Raw genomic sequence first — 21,191 nt, 5'->3', positions numbered from 1 at the left:
TTGAAAGGCTGTCATGCCCGGCCAGTAGCGTGGCATCGGAGCGCGTGTTTAGTGCGGCAGGAGGTATTGTAACTCCGCGGAGGACACGACTGTCCACCCAAAGTGTGGAGAGACTCACGTTTGTGAAAATGAATCAGGCGTGGATTAGTCTGGATTTCAAACCACCAGTTCCTGACACAACTGACTAAATCCGCCATGAATCATGCCTCAAACATGTGCCACTTTGAGGTCTCCTCACACACTGCTGGTGTGTAGAATTTTTTGACATAGGGTGCTGGCAGATTACGGGCCTCCCATAGCTGCTGCCAGGCCCCTAATCTGCCATAGGCCCCTATATACCGCCTCCTCATGCTGCTGCCAGGTCCAGAGTCTCTCATGGGTCCCTGTACGGCCTCCCATTGCTGCTGTCTCCATCGCCACACTCTGCCATGTGCCACTTTCAGGTCTCCTCACACACTGCTGGTGTGTAGAATTTTTTGACATAGGGTGTTGGCAGATTACGGGCCTCCCATTGCTGCTGCCAGGCCCCTAATCTGCCATGGGCCCCTATATACCGCCTCCTCATGCTGCTGCCAGGTCCAGAGTCTCTCATGGGTCCCTGTACGGCCTCCCATTGCTGCTGTCTCCATCGCCACACTCTGCCATGTGCCACTTTCAGGTCTCCTCACACACTGCTGGTGTGTAGAATTTTTTGACATAGGGTGCTGGCAGATTACGGGCCTCCCATAGCTGCTGCCAGGCCCCTAATCTGCCATAGGCCCCTATATACCGCCTCCTCATGCTGCTGCCAGGTCCAGAGTCTCTCATGGGTCCCTGTACGGCCTCCCATTGCTGCTGTCTCCATCGCCACACTCTGCCATGTGCCACTTTCAGGTCTCCTCACACACTGCTGGTGTGTAGAATTTTTTGACATAGGGTGTTGGCAGATTACGGGCCTCCCATTGCTGCTGCCAGGCCCCTAATCTGCCATGGGCCCCTATATACCGCCTCCTCATGCTGCTGCCAGGTCCAGAGTCTCTCATGGGTCCCTGTACGGCCTCCCATTGCTGCTGTCTCCATCGCCACACTCTGCCATGTGCCACTTTCAGGTCTCCTCACACACTGCTGGTGTGTAGAATTTTTTGACATAGGGTGCTGGCAGATTACGGGCCTCCCATAGCTGCTGCCAGGCCCCTAATCTGCCATAGGCCCCTATATACCGCCTCCTCATGCTGCTGCCAGGTCCAGAGTCTCTCATGGGTCCCTGTACGGCCTCCCATTGCTGCTGTCTCCATCGCCACACTCTGCCATGTGCCACTTTCAGGTCTCCTCACACACTGCTGGTGTGTAGAATTTTTTGACATAGGGTGTTGGCAGATTACGGGCCTCCCATTGCTGCTGCCAGGCCCCTAATCTGCCATGGGCCCCTATATACCGCCTCCTCATGCTGCTGCCAGGTCCAGAGTCTCTCATGGGTCCCTGTACGGCCTCCCATTGCTGCTGTCTCCATCGCCACACTCTGAAATGTGCCACTTTCAGGTCTCCTCACACTGCTGGTGTGTAGAATTTTTTGACATAGGGTGCTGGCAGATTACAGGCCTCCCATAGCTGCTGCCAGGCCCCTAATCTGCCATAGGCCCCTATATACCGCCTCCTCATGCTGCTGCCAGGTCCAGAGTCTGTCATGGGTCCCTGTACGGCCTCCCATTGCTGCTGTCTCCATCGCCACACTCTGCCATGTGCCACTTTCAGGTCTCCTCACACACTGCTGGTGTGTTGAATTTTTTGACATAGGGTGCTGGCAGATTACGGGCCTCCCATAGCTGCTGCCAGGCCCCTAATCTGCCATGGGCCCCTATATACCGCCTCCTCATGCTGCTGCCAGGTCCACAGTGTCTCATGCCATGTGCCACTTTCAGGTCTCCTCACACTGCTGGTGTGTTGAATTTTTTGACATAGGGTGCTGGCAGATTATGGGCCTCCTATAGCTGCTACCAGGCCCCTAATCTGCCATAGGCCCCTATATACCGCTTCCTCATGCTGCTGCCAGGTCCAGAGTCTCTCATGGGTCCCTGTACGGCCTCCCATTGCTGCTGTCTCCATCGCCACACTCTGCCATGTGCCACTTTCAGGTCTCCTCACACACTGCTGGTGTGTAGAATTTTTTGACATAGGGTGCTGGCAGATTACGGGCCTCCCATTGCTGCTGCCAGGCCCCTAATCTGCCATAGGCCCCTATATACCGCCTCCTCATGCTGCTGCCAGGTCCAGAGTCTGTCATGGGTCCCTGTACGGCCTCCCATTGCTGCTGTCTCCATCGCCACACTCTGCCATGTGCCACTTTCAGGTCTCCTCACACACTGCTGGTGTGTTGAATTTTTTGACATAGGGTGCTGGCAGATTACGGGCCTCCCATAGCTGCTGCCAGGCCCCTAATCTGCCATGGGCCCCTATATACCGCCTCCTCATGCTGCTGCCAGGTCCACAGTGTCTCATGCCATGTGCCACTTTCAGGTCTCCTCACACTGCTGGTGTGTTGAATTTTTTGACATAGGGTGCTGGCAGATTATGGGCCTCCTATAGCTGCTGCCAGGCCCCTAATCTGCCATAGGCCCCTATATACCGCCTCCTCATGCTGCTGCCAGGTCCAGAGTCTCTCATGGGTCCCTGTACGGCCTCCCATTGCTGCTGTCTCCATCGCCACACTCTGCCATGTGCCACTTTCAGGTCTCCTCACACTGCTGGTGTGTAGAATTTTTTGACATAGGGTGCTGGCAGATTACGGGCCTCCTATAGCTGCTGCCAGGCCCCTAATCTGCCATAGGCCCCTATATACCGCCTCCTCATGCTGCTGCCAGGTCCACAGTGTCTCATGCCATGTGCCACTTTCAGGTCTCCTCACACTGCTGGTGTGTTGAATTTTTTGACATAGGGTGCTGGCAGATTATGGGCCTCCTATAGCTGCTGCCAGGCCCCTAATCTGCCATAGGCCCCTATATACCGCCTCCTCATGCTGCTGCCAGGTCCAGAGTCTGTCATGGGTCCCTGTACGGCCTCCCATTGCTGCTGTCTCCATCGCCACACTCTGCCATGTGCCACTTTCAGGTCTCCTCACACACTGCTGGTGTGTTGAATTTTTTGACATAGGGTGCTGGCAGATTACGGGCCTCCCATTGCTGCTGCCAGGCCCCTAATCTGCCATAGGCCCCTATATACCACCTCCTCATGCTGCTGCCAGGTCCAGAGTCTGTCATGGGTCCCTGTACGGCCTCCCATTGCTGCTGTCTCCATCGCCACACTCTGCCATGTGCCACTTTCAGGTCTCCTCACACACTGCTGGTGTGTTGAATTTTTTGACATAGGGTGCTGGCAGATTACGGGCCTCCCATAGCTGCTGCCAGGCCCCTAATCTGCCATGGGCCCCTATATACCGCCTCCTCATGCTGCTGCCAGGTCCACAGTGTCTCATGCCATGTGCCACTTTCAGGTCTCCTCACACTGCTGGTGTGTTGAATTTTTTGACATAGGGTGCTGGCAGATTATGGGCCTCCTATAGCTGCTGCCAGGCCCCTAATCTGCCATAGGCCCCTATATACCGCCTCCTCATGCTGCTGCCAGGTCCAGAGTCTCTCATGGGTCCCTGTACGGCCTCCCATTGCTGCTGTCTCCATCGCCACACTCTGCCATGTGCCACTTTCAGGTCTCCTCACACTGCTGGTGTGTAGAATTTTTTGACATAGGGTGCTGGCAGATTACGGGCCTCCCATAGCTGCTGCCAGGCCCCTAATCTGCCATAGGCCCCTATATACCGCCTCCTCATGCTGCTGCCAGGTCCAGAGTCTCTCATGGGTCCCTGTACGGCCTCCCATTGCTGCTGTCTCCATCGCCACACTCTGCCATGTGCCACTTTCAGGTCTCCTCACACTGCTGGTGTGTAGAATTTTTTGACATAGGGTGCTGGCAGATTACGGGCCTCCTATAGCTGCTGCCAGGCCCCTAATCTGCCATAGGCCCCTATATACCGCCTCCTCATGCTGCTGCCAGGTCCACAGTGTCTCATGCCATGTGCCACTTTCAGGTCTCCTCACACTGCTGGTGTGTTGAATTTTTTGACATAGGGTGCTGGCAGATTATGGGCCTCCTATAGCTGCTGCCAGGCCCCTAATCTGCCATAGGCCCCTATATACCGCCTCCTCATGCTGCTGCCAGGTCCAGAGTCTGTCATGGGTCCCTGTACGGCCTCCCATTGCTGCTGTCTCCATCGCCACACTCTGCCATGTGCCACTTTCAGGTCTCCTCACACACTGCTGGTGTGTTGAATTTTTTGACATAGGGTGCTGGCAGATTACGGGCCTCCCATAGCTGCTGCCAGGCCCCTAATCTGCCATGGGCCCCTATATACCGCCTCCTCATGCTGCTGCCAGGTCCAGAGTCTCTCATGGGTCCCTGTACGGCCTCCCATTGCTGCTGTCTCCATCGCCACACTCTGCCATGTGCCACTTTCAGGTCTCCTCACACTGCTGGTGTGTTGAATTTTTTGACATAGGGTGCTGGCAGATTATGGGCCTCCTATAGCTGCTGCCAGGCCCCTAATCTGCCATAGGCCCCTATATACCGCCTCCTCATGCTGCTGCCAGGTCCAGAGTCTGTCATGGGTCCCTGTACGGCCTCCCATTGCTGCTGTCTCCATCGCTACACTCTGCCATGTGCCACTTTCAGGTCTCCTCACACTGCTGGTGTGTAGAATTTTTTGACATAGGGTGCTGGCAGATTACGGGCCTCCCATAGCTGCTGCCAGGCCCCTAATCTGCCATAGGCCCCTATATACCGCCTCCTCATGCTGCTGCCAGGTCCAGAGTCTCTCATGGGTCCCTGTACGGCCTCCCATTGCTGCTGTCTCCATCGCCACACTCTGCCATGTGCCACTTTCAGGTCTCCTCACACTGCTGATGTGTAGAATTTTTTGACATAGGGTGCTGGCAGATTACGGGCCTCCCATTGCTGCTGCCAGGCCCCTAATCTGCCATGGGCCCCTATACCGCCTCCTCATGCTGCTGCCAAGTCCAGAGTGTGTCATGGGTCCCTGTACGGCCTCCCATTGCTGCTGTCTCCATAGCCACACTCTGCCATGTGCCACTTTCAGGTCTCCTCACACTGCTGGTGTGTTGAATTTTTTGACATAGGGTGCTGGCAGATTACGGGCCTCCCATTGCTGCTGCCAGGCACGTAATCTGCCATGGGCCCCCGTACCGACTCCTCATGCTGTGACGTTGCAACAAGGTGGAATTCAACCCTACATATGTTAGACCGCCTTTACGAACAGCGAAAGGCCATCACCGATTTCCTGATGTTAAAAGCGGATAAAGGTACTCCCTGTGTAACTTAGATGTCAGCCATTGGCAGCTCATGCGTGACACCTGCGCTTGCTCAGGCCCTTTGAGGAGGCCACGCTATTCGTGAGTCGGCAGGACTATGGGATGAACGACGTCATTCCTCTGTTGCATGTCCTGGAACAAATGCTGTTAACAATGGCTGGTCAGGGTGCGGTAGACGTGGCGCACAGATCTCAACGCCACATGACCCCTGTGGGGGCAGGACAGGAAGAAGAGGAGGAGGTAGAGGAGGACATTGGTGCTCAGGAATTATTGAGTGAAATGGGTGGTTTTTCCACTCAGCGGACAGGAGTGGAGGAGCAGGAGCATCTGGTAGAGGAGGAGGAGGAGGAGACAGAGGACCCAGACGCACCGTGGCAGTATGCTGTGGAGATGGAGGCAGGGAGTCCCTCGCATTCCTTGGCACAAATGGCCCATAGCATGCTCGCTTGCTTGCGTAGCGACAGCCGAATAATAACCATCAGACAGAGGGATGACTTTTGGCTGTCCACCTTGTTGGACCCTCGCTATCGTTCAAAAATGGTGGCCTTTTTCACACCTGCTGAGAGGGAGGCCAAAATAACGTACTATAAAAACCACCTATGTAGTCAGCTGGTCTCTGCCTGTCTGCGCCAACGTCCATCCTCAGACACTGTGGGCCCTGTGCGCTCGCGTTCCGCTGCCATGGCAGCAGGGGAGGGGTGGGGTGGTAGGAGCAGTGGCAGCTCCACCAGCAGCGGCTGCCTCAGTCTGCAGTCGATGATGAGTAGCTTTCTTCACCAGCGCAGTGAGGAAACTACTAACCAGCCGCAGCAGCAGCAGCAGCAGCAGCAGCAGCAGCAGCAGCAGCAGCATCAGGTGGACCTGGAGCAGGACCTCAAACAACAGGCTTAGGCCTACTTGGACAGCACCCTGCCAACCGAGGTAGACAATCCCCTTGACTACTGGGCAACGAAACTTGACCTTTGGCCCCAACTAGCTGAATTTGCCCTTGAAAGGCTGTCATGCCCGGCCAGTAGCGTGGCATCGGAGCGCGTGTTTAGTGCGGCAGGAGGTATTGCAACTCCGCGGAGGACACGACTGTCCACCCAAAGTGTGGAGAGACTGACGTTTGTGAAAATGAATCAGGCGTGGATTAGTCTGGATTTCAAACCACCAGTTCCTGACACAACTGACTAAATCCACCATGAATCATGCCCCAAACATGTGCCACTTTCAGGTCTCCTCACACTGCTGGTGTGTTCCATTTTTTGTCATAGGGTGCTGGCAGATTACGGGCCTCCCATAGCTGCTGCCAGGCCCCTAATCTGCCATGGGCCCCTATACCGCCTCCTCATGCTGCTGCCAAGTCCAGAGTCTCTCATGGGTCCCTGTACGGCCTCCCATTGCTGCTGTCTCCATCGCCACACTCTGCCATGTGCCACTTTCAGGTCTCCTCACACTGCTGGTGTATTCCATTTTTTGTCATAGGGTGCTGGCAGATTACGGGCCTCCCATAGCTGCTGCCAGGCCCCTAATCTGCCATGGGCCCCTATACCGCCTCCTCATGCTGCTGCCAGGTCCAGAGTCTGTCATGGGTCCCTGTACGGCCTCCCATTGCTGCTGTCTCCATCGCCACACTCTGCCATGTGCCACTTTCAGGTCTCCTCACACTGCTGGTGGGTTCCATTTTTTGTCATAGGGTGCTGGCAGATTACGGGCCTCCCATAGCTGCTGCCAGGCCCCTAATCTGCCATGGGCCCCCGTACCGACTCCTCATGCTGCTGCCAGGCCCATAATCTGTCATGGGCCCCTGTTGTCGCTTGTTGGCATATTCCGCTCGTTCAGATGCTCCTTCTCCTGCTACTCCTCTTCACGGATTCCGTCAGCAGTCTTTCTTGGAATCCGTTTCCAAGAGACAACAGTTTGCGAGCACGCACCAGACGGTGCAGAAACTGAACGTCCTCCTGTCCAAGTTGCTGCTGCCAGGCTCGTAATCTGTCATGCGCCCCTGTACCGCCTCCTCATGCTGCTGCCAGGTCCAGAGTGTGTCATGGGCCCCCGTACCGACTCCAAATGCTGCTGCCAGGCCCGTAATCTGTCATGGGCCCCTGTACCGCCTCCCCATGCTGCTGCCAGGTCCAGATTGTGTCATGGGTCCCTGTACGGCCTCCCATTGCTGCTGCCAGGCCTGTAATCTGCCATGGGCCCCCGTACCGACTCCTCATGCTGCTGCCAGGCCCGTAATCTGCCATGGGCCCCTGTACCGCCTCCTCATGCTGCTGCCAGGTCCAGAGTGTGTCATGGGTCCCTGTACGGCCTCCCATTGCTGCTGTCTCTATCGCCACACTCTGCCATGTGCCACTTTCAGGTCTCCTCACACTGCTGGTGGTTTCCATTTTTGTCATAGGGTGCTGTATGGCCTCCCATTGCTGCTGCCTCCACCGCCACACTGTGGCTCCACACTCTGGTTTTGGCCCCGTGACTGGCCAAATGAGTGAAGTGTGCGGTGATTCTAAGATCGACGGCACTCATCTGCATGTCATACTGCCTGACAGTATTATTTCTCTTCCCCAGCAGACTCCAAGGGCATTTAAATTAAAGGTACAGTGTTCAGCACTAATATTAAGTCTCTCTGAAGCCTAGAAACACCCTTTTTTAAGTTAAATTCACAGCGAATATATTCGACTCGAATCAAAATTTTTCCACGAATTCGCCGAATTAGTCGAATCGAATTTTTGAATACTTCGCTCATCTCTAGCAATAATGCCAGTCACTAGTAATTGATGTGTGCAGTATACATCTCAAGTGGTCACCTTAAGCAAATACCCTAGTACCAGAATGTTGTAGGCTATATGAAAATGTTCACTTTTCACAGATATGCCACCTTCTTGTATAAATAAATGTATTAAAGTGGTAGTAAACTACAAAAAATAAAGCAAAATAATCTTCTCTCTGCAAGTTAAGAGCATAATGTGCTAGTATGCATTGCTTCTATCTTCACCCTGTCTTCCTTCCAGGTCTGTGGGCTGTGGCTGTTTGACTGGCTGAGCCACGATAACATCAGCATGCCATCCAGTGAGAGCACAGTGTGAAATCTTGCTTAAGTATAGAGTGTGTACAAGGGAAAGGCTAATTTTGAAAATTGTTAATTTTGCTACAAAATGTATTTTGCCAAAATCACTCCAGACATCCCTATTCACAAGTTAAAGCAGGAGCCAGCAACCAGGACATTCTCAAGTTTGTAATATATAGATACACAAGGCAAGGTTCCATGAGCTCAGTAATGATTTATTGCTTTCAATATTACATGTGAAAAATGGCAACATTTTAAGACAACAAATCCCTTTTCAGGTCAAAAGGAAATTGGGTAACAATGTAATACTTCTCAAAATTATAATAACAAGACTTGAAAGGACATGCCCAATAGAAACAGTATGCATACATTGTAATAAGAATGTAAACTTGTCAGACGGATATCATAATAACCATCTGGCAGCCACTACATGGCTCACAAGAAAAAGTCAGCAATAGCTAAAAAAATAATGAACTTTAATAAAAATTATAATTACCTTTTTTTTTTTCCAGCAACTAATTTAATAACAACTACATAGTTTCATGTTGAATTACCTTTTACTCTAGGTAAATTTATAATGTACATATATTGTCAGTAAAATGCAAACTTGGCAAAGAAACTTTACTATTTGCTTAATTGTTTGTAATTGTCAAATCAAAATTTGTAGTTGGAGCCAAAATTCATCAGTGTTTGAATGTGTACTGGCATGTGTACAACATTGTAGATTATATATTTTAAACACAGGTCTCTAATGCGGAAAAAACAGGAAATTATTGTTGAATAAACCCCCCAGCTGGAGATTTGCAAATTTAATCTTGTGTGTTTTGAGAACTGCACATTAATCTCTTGCAGAATATGAAAATGTATTTTGATTCACAGTTCCACTGATTATAGTTTGTATAGCACTAAGCTGTCATTTAATAAACCACTTGTATAACCATGATAAAAAAAGTAATACATATTGCATTCCTTTACAGGACTAGAATTTTATTTTCCACACTTTAAGATTTGTATCTTGGAGTCACTATTGAAAATTGTGACTGATAGGGATTTCCTGAATGTGCCTGGTTTTGATTCATGGGGCGCGCACAGAACTGATCACAAAGTTCAGGAATTGTGGGTTTCTGGGAACTGCTAAGAAGGACATAGACCAATGCAAAAATAAATAAAATAAAAATAAAAACTCCATTTAGTGGGGAATGAAACATTAAAACTGCAAAATTTCTTTCTTCTAAATAGCATGCATGGGGGATGCATTAATTTTTCACACGGAGTGGTGCATCTGTACAATGTACATAAGCAAAAGTGATATTTACAAGGAAAAAAAAGATCATTTAAATTACCGGCTAGTTCAAAACATTTCCCAGCTGGCATTCTTCTTTTTGTAAACAAAAACTTATTTTAGGAGGAATGTGGTATCTTATATCAAAGTTTCATAGTTGTTAATTTTATCAACGCCAAAGACCACTAAGCATAACACCCCAGAAAAGAGTTTACTTGTCAGAAGGTGAAAAACCTGCAGGATTTTCAGAACACTGGTTGATGTCAGAGTTTGGCATGGAGAACTTATCTGCCAGTTTGTAATTGAAAGAGCTCACAGGGTCCCTGGTTGTTCATTACCACTGGACAACCCATCTAGAATGATGGTGATCTGCTTCTTGTATTACAGGGACAAAAAGGCCTTTTAAAAACCAATAACAACTCTGTCTTAAAATACCCTCATTACTCAGTTCAAGTACTTAAACAATATAACTAATTCTAATATGCCAAAAAGCAGCTTTGCACCAAAAAATACCTTATGCTATTATATTGCCTGCTAAACTCAAAGTTCAATATCAGGGAAATTTCTCTTTATGCTACTGTTAATTGCCAGCTTAGGCAGTGGACTGAATGATAGCCACAATTCAGTTCTATAACAGTTTTTGAATCAGCCGACTGATGTGTCCTCTCTGTCAGGATCCACACACCCAGTGACGTTATTTCTAAATATGGGCATAGTCATATTGGGAAATTATATCACCTGTATCCCAGGTCTCTTGGTTTACAGTTAGCATTTGGCTGGAGAATCTGTCAGCTGACAGCTGAATGGGGCTGGGGATATAGTACTGTGCGGAAAGCGTTCACATAGATGACAGCTTTCCAGCACAAACATGGCCCACTCTTAGCAATGGCATACCTCTGTATACTTCCATGGTGATATAATGTCACAGAGCTTAGTTATGACATCATATTTTTCAGTATGGTGATATAAATTAGTAGGGAACTTCACATAAACAAATTAATCAAACAGATATAAGACGTGGCTACCTAAAAGTATTACTACCTCTGCTACATGTGACAGGTTCCCACGCGGGTTGTTAGGGATCATCCTAACAACCTGTAAAGTATCCCCATCTGTCAACTGACAATTTCTGGCTGACAGGTGAATATAAATAAAAGGTCAGTGATAGTGTACAAAAATGAGAAAAAAATGGCAGGGGTCATCCCAAAAATGCATATTAGGACCTGGTATGGATTTTAAAGGTAACCCCATGAAAAAAAAATCCCTCAAGATGGGGATGACACCTTAATGGGGAGATCCCCCGCCAAAGCACTTTGTCTCCATATAGATGAAGACAAGGGCTTCTTAGCCACAACTCTGACCTAGTGACTGTGGAGTCTTTGTGCAGGGGCCTATACAGGGGCGGACTGACAACTCATGGGGCCCCCGGGCAATAGGGGATCATGGGGCCCCTGTGTCCTTGCCCAAACTCAAAAAAGCCTATGAAAAAGGTACCAGGGGCATCTCATGGGGCCCCCTACTGACCCTGGGCCCTCGGGCAGTGCCCAAGTTTCCAAATGGTCAGTCCGCCTCTGGGCCTATAGGAATCTTGAAGCCCCCCTAGATAAACACACTGATACTTTTTGACAAGTCTTTTATTAAGAAAAGAAAATGCCCTCCATTGTCACTCCTGTCATCGAGTGGTGCAGATCCTCCTTGAAAGAAAAAAACCTCTGACACATCCGATCCATCACTCACTCACCTTAAATAACAGTGAAATCTAAAGAAAGAAATTGAGTACCCAGAGTGGTGTCATTGGCCAAATATGGGCATTGCCATAACTGGTAAATGACATCACCTGGGATACTCCATCCCTATGTTTACATTCTGCTGCGAGACTGGGAGCCGTCATTTGTGGCCAATAAGCAACAGGATCTGACTTGCCGGAATTTTTTTTTTAATTTGGTGGGTCAGCAGGCATTGTGCATACTGATTGACGAGGATCTGTATAGCAGGATGACGTGATTGATGATGTACTTTGTGGGGCCTTTTTTAAATAAGTGATTTGTTAAAGTGTCAGTGTGTTTATTTATTCTTTACTTTTTTTGTACCTCTTACTCTTTCAAATAGGGGGAACAGGCATCTGGGTCCTCCATGCTATTAGACCTTCACTGAGGATAGGGGTTTGATTTGTATTTTTAAGGAGGGGGGATACGAATTTTATTATTTTTATGATACCGCATTAACATCTAGAATAAGGGTTTGGTCTTGATGTAGGAAATCCCTGGTCATCTGTTTACAAACAGAAGAAGGCAGTCAGAAGCTGTCATTTACCAGCAATTTAAATAGGATTTCTTTTTGTTTGTAAATGTCACATTGTATACATCATACAGAAGCTCCAGTTAACAGACAGGTTAGGAGAATCCCCTGGAATGTTATTTAAATGAATTTAGCATTTTTAATTTTTCACTTTAAGCATTATTAATTTTGCTGATCCCCAGAAAATGAAAAAAAAAACCGAGCTGGTATATTCCCCCAAGGGCAGTACCTAGCCCGATCCTCAGTTTAATTTGTTTGGCAATCTCTTGCCTATTATGCTAGAAAATGACCATTACTGATTTGCAATATTTGTTTCCCTTTAGCTTCAATGGTGTTTGGATTCAGCATGTTCAGTAATGTTTGCAGAAATCCATCTGAACCAAACCCAGGTACATTGAGCTCATCACTAGTCCTAATCCACAGGGCTGGCAGAAAAATGTGACTCATATAGACTCACCTTGCTATTAAATGGCAACATTAAAATCTTGGTATCTTGTTACAATATCAAATGATTGTATACAATGGCAAGCCTCTTCACATAGTAGGGCTATCTGAAGAAAAGAATACCCCTTTATGAAGATGATGCTTTGATATACCCTGATAGTGCTGCTAAATCTTTTTAGTTATTGACAAAAATTGTTGATTAGATTGCTATGGCCTCATGTTTGAAGTTCATCTGGAATAAATAATTGGCAATTACAAAAGGCCCCCCAAATGCACCCTTTTCTGCAAACTAAAATTTTCAAACAAATAACTTTACTTATTGATAATGTATTGTTCACCACCCAACCATAGGGGCTACTCTTAAGCTCATGCAGAAGTAGACATGTGCAATTTGTTTCGGTCTGAATCTAAATTCGGAAGAATTTTTGGTTATTCAGAGATTCAAATGTATCCAAATTTCTGAACAATAGTAACAAATTTCATTAAAATTCTTTTTTTTCACTTATTCTTTTTCTAATTTAAAATTTCAAGAGCAATTCAAAACTGTTGAAAATGTATTGACTGATCCCAATTCTATGTGAAAAATAGCTGAATGTTAAGAGGAGAGGACCAGGAAGCCAACTGCCACATCCTCAACAACCGATGACTCAACAGCTGTCAATGGTTTCCCCACCGACAGCTGAATGTAAAAAGAAAATTGCTGGCAATTAAATATAAACAAAAAAAAGGCATTGGTTCCCCCAAAATCCATACGAGACCCTTATCCGTGCATGCAGCCTGGCAGGTCAGGAAGGGGGGGGACAAACGAGCGCTTCCCCCCCCAAACTGTAACAGGGTAACAGGCCACATGCCCTCAACATGGGGGGTGCTTTGGGGTAGGAGGGCTCCCCCCTAAACCACCTTGTCCCCATGTTGATGAGGACAAGGTCTCTTCCTCACAACCCTGGGTGGTTGTTCCTGGTGTCTGTGAGTGTGGAACTTATTGGAATCTGCCCCCCATGGGAATAAGTTTATCAGACCACAGAGGTGTCAGACGGTGGGAGCCTTCGTCGAGTGCAGAGCTCTTTGTTTTTGGGTGGGCGGCCGGCGTTCATCATGATTGACGTTGGATCTACTTTGAGGGACATTTATTTTTATAGTCTGTTTTTTTAATAAAGGACTTGTCAAAAATGCATATTGTGTTTCTCACTTTTGACACTTTTTTGGTGAATAGTACTATGTACCCCTACTCATTCACATGGGGGGCACGAACTGAGGCCTCCTTGTTAAAGGGGGCTTCCAGATTCTGATAATCCTTCATCCGATGACCCAGGGTTGTGGGGAAGAGACCCTTGTGGGGAAGAGACCCGAAGGGCCTGGTATGGATTGGGGGGTGACCCCACACTTTTTTATTCATTTTTCATTGCCGGCAATTCTTTTTTTTACATTCAGCTGTCAGTGGGGAAATCACTGACAGCGGATAAGTCAATGGTTGTCAAGAACGTGGTGGCCGGTTTCCCAAATCTTTCCTTAACCAACTATTCTTCACATGGAATTTGGTCGATACATTTTTGACCAATTAAATTTGAATTGTTCTGAAAGCTTGAAATTCATTAGAACATGAATAAATTAAATTAAATTAAACAAATTCCAAAACAAATCTATGAAATAAAGTCATCATAACAAATTTATTTGAAACTAAACACATTTTTCTGTACTGCACATGTCTATGCAGAAACTATGCACATGTCTATGCAGGACAAAAACTATATTTTATTGGCAATATCTGTTAGCTTGACCCCTGTCATCTCTCACCCAAGTTTTTCCCCAGGATTACATGGTGGTTAATTTCTTTCCACCCTCAAAGATAACCAATTCAGGGTGTGACATTTCCATATGGGAGGCCACTGGCAGTCCCTAACTGAAATTAAAGCCATGTTTGAGCCTCCTCTTGCTCTGTGGAAGGCACTGCAACTGTGTCACTTACTAACCCACCACTGGGAAAGGGAACACTCTTCTGACTCCCGTGGAGTTTGAAAATGTTTGCTTATCAACATCCACATGAACTTTCACAGTCATATTGAATATTATCACATCCACAGAGCTCGACACCTCCGGAGTACCTTCTCAAGTGGGAACGTAATTTGGGTACTACTTTTACAGAACAGCAAATGGAAAGCATTATACAGATGACTCATAACACCTCCATCTCTAGTAAGATCCAAGAAACTGGATACAAAATCCTAACTAGATGAAATAGAGTCCCCAAAAACTTACATCAATTGTTCTCCCCAGAACTCCTCATTACATTGGAGATGTGAAAGGGAAGTGGGCTCCATGCTCCACATTTTCTGGACCTGAGAGGGTCTTAAATATTTCTAGTCACATATCAAAAACTGGATTCAGAGGTTTACTAATATCCAGATGCTGGATGATGCATCTGCTTTTCTGTTGCATTTGATCCCCATGTCCTTGAAACATTACAAACTTTTCCTCCTACTTCATTTGCTGAACACTGCAAAGGCATGTATCCCACTATTCTGAAAAGAAACCATACCTCCTTCCATTAAGATTTGGTTTGCCAAGATCAATGAGGTTCAACTAATGGAAGATATCATGGCTGTGGTACACTATAGCGAGGAACAAGTTCCTTAAAAATTGATTCTTTTTTACATACTTACTTTTTTACATCACAGGACACAGAGCAGGTTATTCATGACTATGTGGGTTATAGGCCACCTATAGGTGAATGGATACTGGCCTACCAGTCAGAGAGGAAGTCCTCCCTTATATAATCCCTCCTACACAGGAAGTACCTCAGTTTGTATAGCAAGCAATGACATTCCAGAAAGAGGCGTGGGGACTCTGTGTCCTGTGATGTACTCTAAGAAATAGATTTACAGGTAAGTATGTAGAAAAAAATCAAATTTTCTTTATTGTTCATCACGGGACATAGAGCAGGTTATTCATGACTATGTGGGATGTCTTAAAGCAATACAAATTTTGAGGGAGGGTAACACCATGACAGCCACTGCCAACAATCCCTCAGGGCCTACTCATGCATTCATATTACGCTGCAACCAAATGCAGAATTTATTGCAGCTCTGACATCCACCTGGTAGACTTTTGTGAATGTGTGAACCGAAGACCATATAGTGGCTTTGCAAACCTGAACCACTGACGCCTGATGGCAAATTGCCCAAGATGCCCCACACTCTTGGTAAAGTGTGTCTTCACCCAAAAGGGTGGGGTCTTACCTTTCAAACCATAGGCTTGAATGATCAATTGGCAGATCCAATGCAAAATAGTTGCCTTGAATGCCACCTGCCCTTTCCTAGGCCCCTTGGGTAGCACAAACCGAGCATCCGGTCTCCTGAAATGTGCCATGACCTTCAAGAAGACCCTTACAGTGCTTACCATATCTAAAGTATGCAGAGATCTTGCTGCTTGAGACCTAGGAAAGAATGAAGGCAGAATACTGTCCTAATTGAGATGAAAACTAAAAACCACCTTTGGCAAAAAAGTTGGTTGAGGTCGCAACACCACTTTATCCTGATGCAAAACCAGGAAGAAAGAAAGAGCTGTCAGCTTCAACACCCTTCTTGCAGAAGTGATTCCCACTAGAAACAAAACCTTACGAGTTAACAAGATCAATGGAATTTCCCTAATAGGTTCAAATGGTGACTTTTGCAAGACCTCCAAAACCAAGTTCAGGTTTCAAGGACACAACAGTAACCTGACAGGAGGAGCAATATGCATTACTCCTTGCAAAAAAGTGCAGACCAAAGAATGAGGCACAATGGGCCACTGGAAAAAAAAACAGCTAACGCTGAACCTGGCTCTTAATGGTACCAACTGCCAACTTCTCTAATCCTGATTGAAGAAATTACAAAATCCCACCAATCACATATTTTCATGAATGCCATTTCTGGAGCTCACACCAGTAAAAGTAAGCCTTCCAAGTTCTGTAATAAATGTTCCTAGAGACTACCTCTCTAGCACTCAACATAATGGGGATGACAGAATTCAATACTACCCTATCCCTCAGGATCTGGGTCTCAACAGCCAAGTCGTCAAATTTAGTGAACGTAAAACTTGGTGCAATATAGGTCCTTGATACAGCAACTCTGGTCAATATGCCAGGGACCATGGCCTGTCTACTGTCATCCTTACTATACCCATGTATTAGGCCCTCCTGGGCCAAGCCGGGGCTATCAGTATCAGGTTTTGACTCCTCCCAAATTCTGCTTAAGAGACTTGGCAGCAGCTGAATCAGTGGAAAAGCATACATTAGTGAAACCTGGTCCCAAGGAATTACTAAGGAATCCACCCCTGCCGCACAAGGGTCCTTTACTCTGGACACAAAAAGATAGACCTTGTTGTTGAACCTGGACACCAACAGGTCTATGTCCAGGCAACCCCATAGGTGGCAGATTTCCTTGAAAACATTGGGATGCAAAGCCCATTCTGCTGGACCCAACTATCGATGGCTGAGAAAATCTGAGTGCAAGTTTTCCACCCCGAAATGAATACTGCTGACAACATTGGAATATATCTCTCTGCCCATGTGAGAATGTAATCCACCTCCTTCTGAGCCCCTTGACTCCTGGCACCGCCCTAGTGCTTGATGTATGCCCCCTCCTTACAGACCATCCCTGCAGCCTGGGTATCCAATACCTTAGAGTGAGCCTCACCACCCAGAGCTCCAGGACATTGATGGGTAGAATCCTCTCCTGTGGAAGCTATGTTCCCTGAACTGTGGCCTCCTCTAGGACAGCCCCCCAACCTTGGAGGCTGGCATTGGTGGTTACCACTTTCCATACCTCTGGCCAATAGGATCTTCCCTTCTCCAACTTGAGAGTCACTAACCACAAATTCAGGCTTCGCAGCACCTTGGGAGACAAAGATCTATGATAATCCAGGGCCAGAACTTTCCTGTTCCAAGAAGTCAGAATGTTCCTCTGCAGTGGTCTGGAGTGGAATTGGGCTTAGGGAACTGTCTCAAATGAAGACACCATCTTTTCCAGCAAACTCATACAGAGGCGAATAGAAGGATACCGCTTGTCCCTTAAACTGCAAACCTGGTTCCTCAGGGTGTAACATTTCCCTGGAGGTAGAAATACTTTTGCCTGAACCGTGTATAGAATCATCCCCAAATACTCTAGACTCGGAACTGGCTCTTATCTCACCTTAAAGCTTGGAACCAACTGCTCCCTGAGCACAGGAACATCAAAGTATTATAAGATTGACACCTCCCTGTGACCCTAGCAAACCCAGCTCCAGCTAGTTTTGTGAACACTTGGGGGCTGTGGTCAGTCCAAAGAGCTGTGCCTCAAAACAAAAAAAATGAAGATTCTTTACTGAAAATGCAGAACTCTTGATGGGCCTGAAAAAAAATCAGCACACAAGATTTGCATATTAAGAACAACAGACCCCAAAATCTATCTTTAGCAGAGAGGCAACCACTAATCAGACCGACCCTATATGAAACAGAAATCTAGACCTACGTCTAAAGGCTTGAGATCTAAAATAGATCTCACGTCCCTGTTTGGATTTTGGACCTGCAAATGTCTCAATACAGAGCAGCCTCTAGAGGGGGAAAAGTTTAGTTTCTGAGCTCAGATGAGATCAGGTGCTTTCCAGGCAATGCAGCCACAGACTATTGCAGCTCCACTTACTAGAAATAGCTGCAATGCCAGACCAATGCAGTGGCCTCTACCAGGAAATGTGAATATCACCAATTAACCCCTGAGTCCACTGTACCTGAGGGTGGTGCACCTGTCGTCCCCCCCCCCCCCCCCAGAACCGTTCCATCGTATAACAGGTAAACAATGTAGCAACTATATTTGCCAAGACCTAATTATGCAGTTCCAAAGGGATGCCGATCCATAACCATGATGGTCTATAGTTTATCACGCAGGTACACAATCCTCCCGACCTGCTGAAGTAAGCAGTTTAGGCAAGTATGCAGAGCATTCAAGTATGCAGTTCATGCAAGCTCCTGCATGTAAAAGCATGCATCCTACGCGTACACAAGAATGCATGCTACACATGCATAAGCATGCATTTCATGCATGTAAGTATAAGCAAACAATGATTGCACATACATTATTGCACATACAGCCCTGCAGGGGTGTATTAAGAAAGAGTTGTACAAGGCCCCCCAGGATTATGCAGGAAAATGCAGTGTAAAATCATGTCCTGCTTGGTCATACTATTCTCCAAAGGAAATACTCACAAATCACCAGCCACATGGGCCAAACACACAGCTAAAATGGCTGCCCATCTACTTCCTGCCTCTACGTCACATGTAGGCTATAGAAAGTGGCCCTATGACCTCTGGTGGCTGTAGGAAAAACTGCAGCCTAATATTCTTTTGGAGACATACAGAGCATGGCCTGACCATACCAACAGCACACTTCCCCAGTGGCCACGGAGAAAATGACCACTCAGTCAGATCTTTCAAAGATATACCGCAAAAGCAAATTTACCATTTCAGCCGCAGGACTCTTAATCATAACAGGAGTCCAACCTTCACCCATATTTGTCATGAAGAAATTCAAGGCCTTGGTTCCTGTTTTTTTAATGTATATAGCACCCCGCTGGGACCCGTTTAGGACCCCGCTGGAAGCGCCTTGGTCAGATTTAAAACTGCACAGGGTTCCATGTGCTCGGGGTCCAGCACTGTAAGGCTGCATTGCAGGCAAAACTTTGTGGATTCTTCTCCTTATCCTGTGAGGCTCAGGTACCATCCATTTTATCTCACAGCTTTCCGAATGGATCTGATTAAAGTCTCTGATTCTCTAATGGAACTGTTCTGAACCTTCATGTATACGCGTAGAGCAGAGTAACACTTTCAGTGACCATCCACCTTACAGACACTGGAGAAAAAAAACTTAGGTACGTCCTTTGTAGGAGGGGTTATATAGGGGAGGACTTCCTCTGATTGGATGGCCAGTGTCCATTCACCTCTACCTATAGGTGAATGGACACTGGCAAACCAATCAGAGAGGAAGTCTTATAACTCACATGGTCATGAAAAACCTGCTCTGTATTCCATGATGTGCGGTAAAGAAACATGGTTTTACTGGATGAAATTCACATCTGAATATTGGGATATTCTGGGCTCTCAGTCATGGTGCCCTTGCCCATTCCTTCTGATGTGCTCATCAGATGTCCTGAGGCAGTACACTCATTTTCTTTTCTGCAACTATTCCCCCCCCCCCTCCCCGTGCTGGCTCTTTCTCTCTTCATTCACTTTATCTTGCTTTCTCTTTTTTAGTCTTTTTCCGATTGTACCAAAAAAGGTACATGGGATTTAAGCTCATTAGGGGCCCTTGGACTAACAGAGCTATACAGCTACTGTTTTGATGGACTTTACATCTGCTGGTCCATCTGCGGTGATTCTACTGTTGACTTTTATTTCTGTTTGTGCATCATGCTCCTTGCCCATGCAGCTTGTTGTTTGTGGGAGCCTGCAAGCCTTGATAATCCCTCTATGACTTAAAAACTGTTAAATAAAGATTTTAAAATATAAAAAATGTATTGCTCACTTCCATCTTCTTAATTTATATTTCAATATTTTTATTGAATTTTTCAGGGAAAAAAGAAAGGAATGAGACATTTTTCATTCATACAATATTGCAATAAAACATTATACAGTTGAGCATTGTTGTTGTTATTCCATTCGTTAGGCGATGGTGGAGTTGGTCTTATTTAGAGATATCATCAGAGGTATTTATATATGTATGATGAACCTTGATGAAGAGTTGGGATGTTAGGGGGGTTATTGGTAGGGGAGATGGGGGAGGGGGGGAGAAGGGGAGGAAATATATAACTGGGTGAGTAAGGATCAGGGGCGGACTGACCATTTGGAAACTCTGGGGCCCAGGGTCAGTAGGGGGCCCCATGAGATGCCCCTGGTACCTTTTTCATAGGCTTTTTTGAGTTTGGGCAAGGACACAGGGGCCCCATGATCCCCTATTGCCTGGGGGCCCCATGAGTTGTCAGTCCGCCCCAGTAAGGATATAGCAGTCTAGGTTTACAAGGTGATTTTTACTATTTAAGTGTTATCAGGGTTGTACAGAACATTTTGGGTGATTTAACCATCGGGTCAATTTCTGATTAAATTTAAGGTGGGAGGAAGTATTGAATGCAGATGTTTTCTCCATTTCGCATTGGATGTTGAGGTCTACAATTAGTGAGGTAATTGAGGGGATATTATTTGTGTTCCATAATCTGGTAATGTTTATTTTGGCAGCAAGAAGTGTGTGAGTGATAATTGTGCGGGAGTAAGGGGGGAATTTCTTGATTCTGATATGTAGGAGTGCTAATGAGGGGTTCTGGGTTATTAAAATTTTCGTTATATCAGATATTATTTGGAAGGTAGCATTCCAGAAGGATCTAAGTGATTTACATGACCAGAGAAAACGTAGTGTTGAGCCTGTCTCCCCGCATTGTCTCCAGCATGTAGGAGACTGTTTTGGGTAGTAGAGAGAGAGTCGGGTACCATTGGTGGAGTATTTTTAGATATGACTCCCAGTGGGAGCTGCATCGGGTAGCTTTATATGTAATGTTGAAAGCATTTTCCCAACATTGTAAGGTTATTTTGTTCAATAGGATTTTTTCCCTATTGGTAAGAGAAGTAGTTTGTAGTGTGAATTGTAGGTTTGTGAGGTATGTATAGAAGGTAGAGATGCCCTTATGTTGGTATTGAGATTTGGTGAAAAATAGGTATGCTGTAATTGGTATCTTAGTGGTATGGGGTAGTATTGTTGTTTGT

Source organism: Staurois parvus, unplaced genomic scaffold (genome assembly GCF_062004578.1).
Source record: "Staurois parvus isolate SC_StPar_1 unplaced genomic scaffold, SC_StPar_1.0 ptg000243l, whole genome shotgun sequence".
NCBI lineage: Eukaryota > Metazoa > Chordata > Amphibia > Anura > Ranidae > Staurois > Staurois parvus.
The sequence above is the reverse complement of the archived record's forward strand: the minus strand, read 5'-3'. Positions refer to the sequence as shown.